Source organism: Vigna radiata, unplaced genomic scaffold (assembly GCF_000741045.1).
Source record: "Vigna radiata var. radiata cultivar VC1973A unplaced genomic scaffold, Vradiata_ver6 scaffold_160, whole genome shotgun sequence".
Taxonomy (NCBI): Eukaryota; Viridiplantae; Streptophyta; class Magnoliopsida; order Fabales; family Fabaceae; genus Vigna; species Vigna radiata.
Window position 1 is genome coordinate 886074 of NW_014542361.1, and position 9068 is coordinate 895141.

Here is a 9068-nt window from a genome sequence, read left to right on the forward strand (position 1 = left end):
ATGTCTTTCATTTCAAATTTTGATCCTAGAAACAATTTAGTTCTAGCGACAATCTCATTGCATGTACCAAATATTAACATGTCATCCACATATAAGCATATAATGACACTATCACCATTTTCAGATTTAGAGTACACACATTTATCAGCATCATTAGGTGAAAAACCATCACAAAGCAACACATTATCGAGTTTTTCATGCCATTGTTTAGGTGCTTGTTTCAACCCATACAAAGATTTTAAGAGTTTACATACTTTCTCTTCTTGACCAGGTACAACACACCCTTCAGGTTGAGTCATATAAATTTCTTCCTCTAAATCACCATTCAAAAAGGTTGTTTTAACATCCATCTGATGTATCACTAGTTTATGGATAGCTGCTAGGGCTAACAACACTCAGATAGAGGAAATCCTAGTCACAAGAGCAAAAGTATCAAAGTAATCTATGTTGGGTTTTTGAGTAAATCCTTTTGCTACTAATCTCGCCTTATATTTCTCTATGGATCCATCAAGATGATATTTCTTCTTAAAGATCCACTTACAACCAATGGGTTTTGCCCCTTTAGGCAAATCTACTAAAGTCCAAGTATTATTTTTCCGAACAGATTCAATTTCAGTCCTAATGGCCTTATCCCACTATTTTGCATCAGGAGCACTAGTTGCTTCTATAAAGCTTGTTGGATCATTATCAACAAGATAAGTATAAAAGTCATCTTCAAACGAAGTTTCTTTTCTCTGTCTTTTACTTCTCCTCAAATCCTCATTCATAGTATCATTATTACTATTATCTTAATTATCATCAACAGGTTGAGACATCTCACTAACCTTTAAGGGAAACACATGTTCAAAAACTCAACATTTTTCGTCTCCATTATAGAATTTCTCTCAAGTATGTTACTTTTAACAACTAGAAACCTATAGGCAGCACTATGTTCTGCATAACCTAAGAACATGCAATCAACGGTTTTAGAGCCTATTTTCCTTTTCTTAGGATCGGGTAACATCACCTTAGCTAGGCACCCCCACACTCTTAGATATTTAAGGTTGGGTTGGTAACCTTTCCACAACTCATAAGGAGTTTTACCGGTTTTCTTATGGGGTATCCTATTTTGTAAAAAACATGCAGTAAGCAAGGCTTCTCCCCAAATGTTATCAAGTGCACCGGAACTAACAAGCATAACATTCATCATTTCCTTAAGGGTTCTATTTTTTCTCTCAACTACTCCATTAGATTCAGGTGAATATGGTGGGGTCACTTCATGGATAATCCCTTCTTTAACACAATAGTCATTAAACAAAACATACTCACCACCTCTATCTGATCTAATCCTCTTAATCTTCTTATTCAATTGATTTTCTACTTCTGCTTTATAGGTTAAAAACACATCAAAGGCTTCATCTTTATTTTTGATTAAGTAAACTTTGATGCATCTAGAAAAATCATCTATAAAGGTCACAAAATAATTTTTACCTCATCTAGACATAGTTTGTTTCATATCAGTTAGATCAGTATGAATTAACCCTAACAGTTCAATCTGGCGTTCTATAGAAAAACATGATTTCTTTATTAATTTCGATTCTACACATATATCACATTTACTACTCTGTTTATCATGCATATTAATCAATCCTAATCGTTGTAATTTCAAAACATACAAGGAATTCACATGTCCTAATCTAGCATGCCATATATCATACGAGTCAACAATATAAGCAGAAGAATTAGACTCATTCATAATTTCAGAAATGTTAAGTAAAAAGAGACCTTGATCACAATATCCCTTCCCCACAAAAACATTATTTTTTGTCATAATGATCTTGTCAGACTCAAATGACACTTTAACCCTCACCTTTCCCAACAGTGCTACAGAGACTAAATTAACTCTGATTAATGGCAGATGTAGCACATCACTCAAGGCCAGAGTCTTTCCAGATGTGAGTTTGAGAAGAACTTTTCCTTTACCTAGAACAGGAGTGGTGCTGGAATCACCGAGGTAGACATGTTCTTCTCCATCCCCTACACTAGTGTAAGAGGTAAAGGCACTTTTGCTTACACAGATATGCCTGGTAGCACCAGAGTCTTCCACCCATTTGCTCACATTGGTCATCAAGTTTACTTGAGAAACGACCGCAGTAATAATGTCATCTCCTTTGGCTATATATGCCTTAGGAGGATTGTCGTTTCTACGCCAAGTGGGTTTAGATTCATTGGGACGATATTTAAGAAAATTATTTTTGTTTTTGTGATCATGTTTGTGTGCGTACCTTTTGGGAGTAGCAACAACTCCATACATGTCTAAAATGGTGGACACACGTTCTTCCCAGTGCCAGAAATTTTGTCCAGAGAAAACCTCGACTTTTGACACGTCCGGAAATGATTTTGCAAAGACCGTCTAGGTCTCGAGAACGAAGGTTTGGCTCTCCGAAGACAAGTTGTTGAGGTCAGCCATAAGTCCTTAAGATTGTTGTAAAAAGCTGACAAAATCACGAACAAAGTTTCCTAAGGCATGTAGAGTCACTGCTCTTAAGGACTTATCCGCGGTGTGTAGCGCAAGTCCCCCAGGATAAAACAGGAACTTCTCAGAATTTTTGAGGATCTCAAAACTAGCAAGGAACTCTTAAAATAGTATATAAAAAAACCCAGAATACTTTTAGAAAAGGAAAAGAGCTAAAGAATGAAATTGAGAAGAGAGAAAAATGAGAAAACTGATTTTTTAGTGTGTCTTTGGAATGAGAGAAATGCTCTCTATTTATAGAGCTAGGGAGGAATCAATTAAATAAAATAAATTAAAAAACATTAAGACTTTTAACGTTACAGCAATAAAATCATTTAAAGTTGTTATTTAAAAACATTATTGTTTGCCAATTAAAAAAATAAAAGTTGTAAGTTAAGAAAGTTAACGTTTGCAAATATTAACGTTGCAATGCAACGTTCTCATATTTTGCAATATAATAATATATTATAACAGGGATCTCTTTTAAATGAGGACACCACATTGATACGTGGTTTAACAATATTTTGTTTTGTTTTTGTATAGAGATGTAAATGCCTCTCATTGAAATAGAGTTGGAACTTTCAAACACCACAATCGTTAGTTGTTAGTATCTTTACTAGTGTAGGAAGTTGAATCTACAATTGTTTCTATCATTCACTTCAAACCTTCCAAATGTTAGTATGGAATTGAATACATAATCTGTCTCATCCTAATCAACTTATAACTCTTATGTCTTTCATGAATTGTTAAATCTCTTTAATCTCTTACCTCAAATGACTTAAGAAAGGTATTGGACTTATTTTACGTTTCTTTTAGGCTCTTATCTAGGTTTGCTTTATTTTCAATCTCTCTCCATTAGTAAAATCATAAGTTGTTTTACTTGGCAGATTATTTATGCTTGAACTATTTTTCTTTTGAAAACTATGACATCTTCCTTATTGATTTTTGTGTGAGTGTCAAATATTTCAATTGTTGTCTACCACTTTAATCAACAAACATATGAGGAGTGCAATTTTTGTTTAGGAATAGATCACTCTAGTTTATACATCACATGGGAAGTTGAACAATTTATACTGGTATTTTTGGATTACCATTTCTAGTTCACTAAATTTGTTGAAAAAGTGCATTGATTACTATTTTGGGTGTAGGATCGAGGATCACAATCAAACACTCCTTCACACTTTTCTCAAAGTCACTTTGTATCTTCTTAAGTATCCATAGATAAATTCCTTTTAGGAACCAAGAATTAAGGAGCTATTTTTGCACCTTTATTTGCTCTTTTGTATCATGGAACCTTTGCATTCTTGTAATTTTTTTGGTTTCATTTGCTTATTTTCTTGGTGTCTTGGGAAAATGTTTTTGGTACAATCTTATATCCATTGTTAAAATTGTGTAATAGTTTAGTTTCCACTATTAGAAGTGAAGGTATGTCAAGTCTCTCTTAAGTGTCATTTGCATCTTCACATAGGGCTGTTAGTTTACTTTTCTAAATAGCATTCAATTCTTTCCACTTTCCATTTATACGTTGTCTTGTTTTTATTTTAAGTCTCTATGGTACATAGGTTGTTTCAAAGCATTTTAAATAAACATTTCTTTGGTTTTAGGAGCATTCTTTGCATTTGCATTTTCAAAGGTTATGGAAGATTTTTACTTAGAAACTTAGGTAAGGGTATTCTAAGAAAACTCAAGGTAGGGAGGACTTGGATTTTAAGTTTGTTCATTGTGACTCACCTCTCCTTCGTGGGATCTACTTGGAACATTCTTACTTTATTATTTCTCTTTAGAAATCATCCACCCAAAAAGAAATTTTTACTTGTGAAAATCTTTTGATTTATAGTTGTGAAGTGTTTTGAAAATCTTTGTGAACTCTTTTGAACTTTGTAACATGAGTAAACATTTTTATCATTCAAGTGTTCATGGTAATATAAGAGATAGACAAAAGGACTTACGTCTTAGGAATGAACTTTCAGAAAAAATAAGAAAAAATAAGTAAGCTAGAGAGTATTTTACTCAATTTGTAATGGACCAAAAAAGGAAAAACAAAAAGTGGAAACCTTACATAGGAGATGAAGGTACATTAAAGAAATATCAATCTCTCCTAGTAGAAATGAGCTTCATAATAGTCACCGTAATAAAAACTTCTACCATTCTAATTTGCATGATCTTTTTGGGATCATGATCATTTGTATTATAAGTATAGTGAGGATGGGTTGTGTTTAAGAGCTGAGAATAACATTCCACATTTTGGTAGAGAAGTTGATCCAAGACTTAGCTTAGGAAGACAAGGTTGAAAAACTTCATTCATTCATTATTAAGTGCAATGAGTTTCATATAGTTTGGTTGTGTTTATCTAGATTTCAGAGGCATGCATATGATTAGTGGTATAAAAGGCAAAATGATGTTAAAAATGGTATCAAATCACTATTTAGAGATTGGAACTATCTAAGAGCATGCGTGAGAAGAAAACTTGTTCCACCTTATTTAAAGAAAAATCAAGAGCTTAAACATGAAAAAAGAGAACTCATTGTGAAAAATAGAGAAAATAGTAGAAGTGAAAATGAGTTCTTTCATAAAGAAAAAGTTGAGAAGTTCTTGAGGGATAATGAGGGAATTGTTGGAAAACAGGTAGGCTTCTTTTCTACACCAAGAAGGGGGGTGAATTGGTGTTGTTTCAAAAATAACTTCTTTTCGCAATCTTGAAAACAAAGTATGAAACTTTTTTAACTTTCTTGAAATGCAAGCAATGAAAATTTGTATGCGGCGGAAAAACGTAGTTGACTGCGTTAAATGTAAAGTCCACTGTAATGTATAAGAGAAGGGATAGAGAAAAGCAAACACTGTTTTTATACTCGTTCGGTCAACAATGCCTACATCCAGTGTCCTTCCAACCCAAGAAGCAAATGCAGTAAAATGGTTACGGACGTCAAAAATATAAATCTCCTCTCTAACCCAAAACCAAAATATAGGCAATAACAGCAGCAAGAAAGCAGCAAGAATGCCCTCTTCTACAATCTTCTAACCACTCTGAACAATCCTCAGAATGAATTATCCCCCTGTATTACAATAGGTCAAAAACCAGCAGCCTTCACGGATGCCAAGCTAGAAAATCAACGCAGCAGTCTTCAAGGATGCCAAGCCTCAACTTGATCAAACACAGAACACCTTCTTTGTGTAGATGTTGATCAATCAATGTGTGCGCAGAAAATCTCCCTTAAGAATCTCTTTCAAGAAGATAACCACCGTATTCTTGGAGAGTTCTTCTAGCTTAGAGAATTCAATCTGAAACGAAAATGAAATTGTTAGATCATCAAAAGTCTCTGAACAAATCGAGTTCAATCTATTTATAGATTTCTATTAATCAGACACATTCTCAGTCGAATATGCTACTAATACAATGGACTGAATTATGACAGTTATAACAGAACAGTCAACCAAAAACAAAACACATTTAATACAGTTGACTAAGTCATCAAAGCTCAACTAACTTTTAAAAATATAGTCGTTAGAGTGTAAGAGCATAATAGAATTTCAAATCAAACAACAGATACAGTCGAATGTGTGAAGCACATAGTCGACTTCCAACATGTAAAACATTTTGAAATTCTTTTCTTCTCAAAATATCACAAAGCACTGATTCTCAAAATCTGTACAAAGAGTTTAGCATAGTCGAATCCACTATTAATGTAGTCGACTTCACTATAACTTTCTCGCACAATAATAAGTTCATGAAAGTGCTCGTAGTTTTCAGCTTTGAAACATGTGCAGTAAAACACATGTAATGATGCATTGCACATAACACATAAAGCATATGAACACGTTCTAGATATATATCAATCAATCAACATAGGAACATGTAACACAGTTCATAAATATGTTCAACAGATATCACAATCAATCAGCATAAGAACATGTAATGCAGTAACAACATGTGCATGTTACTAAGCAATGTGTTGTTGTCATCAAAAACTATATTGATATAGAAATTGTGTTGTCAACAATCTCAACAATCTCCCCCTTTTTTTATGATGCACAACCATGATTAATAACCAACCATGTTTGCACATTTCAATACAAAACATAGTAACAAAAGATATATCACAGTTAGAACATTCAAGTACTCTGCATGTAACACAATTAAAAAAACAACAAATATCAAGCAGAATATGAAATAGAATAACAATTATCCCCTTTCATAAAACATTCATAAATCTCACCCCCTTTGTGCATTAGCAAGAAAGGTATGCTCTAGATATTTTGCTGATATTTCAAATAGAGATACATAAAAAACAATATATGCAATTTACAAGATGCATTGTTGCTCTCTCAATTACAAGAAAATGATCTCTCCCCATGTTTAATCACATGTAAATGATAACTCCCCCTGAAATGCAGGCATGTGAGTAAAAACAAATGTGTAAAGTGTAAAATACTCCCCCTTTCATTATGCATAGATATCAAAACCAGTTCAGATGCACAATGCAGTGTATCACATATTATACAAACAATATGCACAAAGTTGTATCAAAGACAGGATAATAAACAGTTTTAGTCATGCAATGATACAATCAACAATCTCACAATATTATCTCAAATATGATATGTAAAAATCAATTTATATCAGAGATAATAAAAGATATTAAGAATAAGTAATCAATGAAAGAATAACCAAATTCCAGAATTTGAATTTGTAACCCTGTTATGAGCAGTTGATTGCATTCTTTTCCCAGTCGAATACATTGCTTTCCAAAGTTGTTGAAATCCACTTGAAATTTCCAAAGCAATGTTCTTCCTGCAAAACCTTTCAAAGATCTTTCCCATATCAAGCATTTTAGTTAAGCAAGAAATATAGTCATGAACAACAGAAGTCAATATGTAAAGTTGTTTAACAGTTCAAGCATAGTTGACTTCAATAGTATCACAATCGAATCATTTAATCACAACAAGCAATGTCAAACAGATTTAAAGCAATGGTATTGAATTAAACAACTGATTTCATTTCCTTGTGAAAAGATATTACAATGATAAGACTCGACCAAGGAACAAAAAAAAAAAACAAGCAAAAGATGGCAGTATAAGCCATACAAAACTAAACTATGTAAAGATAGAAAAAGTGATGTGTATCATTCATTCCTATCCTTCATCGACTGAACTCATGGATATACTTTCATCTTGGTTCTTATCCTTCAGGAGTTGAATAATGAAATTTATCTTTGACTCCAGTTGTTCAAGTTTATCACAAATCAGTTGAAATAGATCAACAAAATAGGTTTCATAACGACTGTTAGACACAGAGTCGAATTTAAGAGTTCCAGGTGAAGAAATCTCTTTAATAAAGTTTGTCTGGTAAACATCTTCATCATAATGCCATCCTTTTTCACTCTAGAAAAGTCTAAGTGAGGCAAAAGTGTTGAAATTTATGATATTTGTATTTGTGCTTGAATACTTTCTTTCACCAGAGACGTTTACTCCATGAAGTACCAGTATGTTACTAACAAGAACACCATATGGCAAATATCGAACAAAAAATTGAGCAGCCTTAACCATGTGGTCCTTGAGTACTTCTACCCAGTTGGTGGGTATGTTGTTCTTAATGGCATGTAAAAGATATACATCTTTAGCAGTCATTTCGTCTAGCACAACTCTTCCTGGCAGAATCACCTGTGCCAATGTATGCGAGTAACATCTCTTCAATCTTAAGATCCTTATGAAGTAACATGTTTTCCCTTGCTTCACTGACAGGAACTCTGAGCCAACCTCTAAATATATCCTTTTTTATCTAACCAATGATTTATCTGAGAATTAGATTTATGCAAGAAGATTTCGTTAGGTTTAAGACCAGTTGTCTGCCGCCAAATATCATTGCTAATGATGATGTCAACACCTTTGACTCTTGAAGAAATGTTACCATCAACAATTCTTAGATGATGATAGAAAATTCTGACAAGATCAGGAAACCATTCTCCATTCATTTGTATCAAAGTAGTCAAGTTTTGTTTCTCAAGCCATCTAGGAAATTTAAAGTTTTCTTTTTCAAATAGCCTCAAATCCAGATATCTTGGTGGAGTAACTTCCTTTGGATATCCCATATGGATTTTCACATCAGTCTTTATCACAAATCAAATCTTCAGTATCGGCTCCCCTAAAAGTGGCAATAGATTTTCCTTTTTCCCTTCTTGAGAGGTAAGTTGTGGAAGCCATTTTCTGACTTGTTCAATACGTCCAGAGTTCAGTCAAGGGTCATTCGAAATACACAAATAAGGTATGTGCTGGTGTTAGAAAAGAGTGCAGGAATGACATCATGGATATAAATGGCGCGAAAGATTGAAAACGGTCTAAAAGCTATTATTTTTATACTTGAAATTGATATCAAATCACACCCTTTATGGCTTAGAATGAGTTTAGAATCGTGCAAAACACTTTAGTTTGGTTTCAAGAGAGTCAAAAGTGGTTTTAGAGATATTATGCTTGTTCTTACATTGTTTTGGCAGGATCTGATGAGAATTAAATGATGGAAGTGAAGAAGGAAGGACTTATACTCAAGAAGGGATGAGAAAAGATGAGAAGAAGGAGTCAC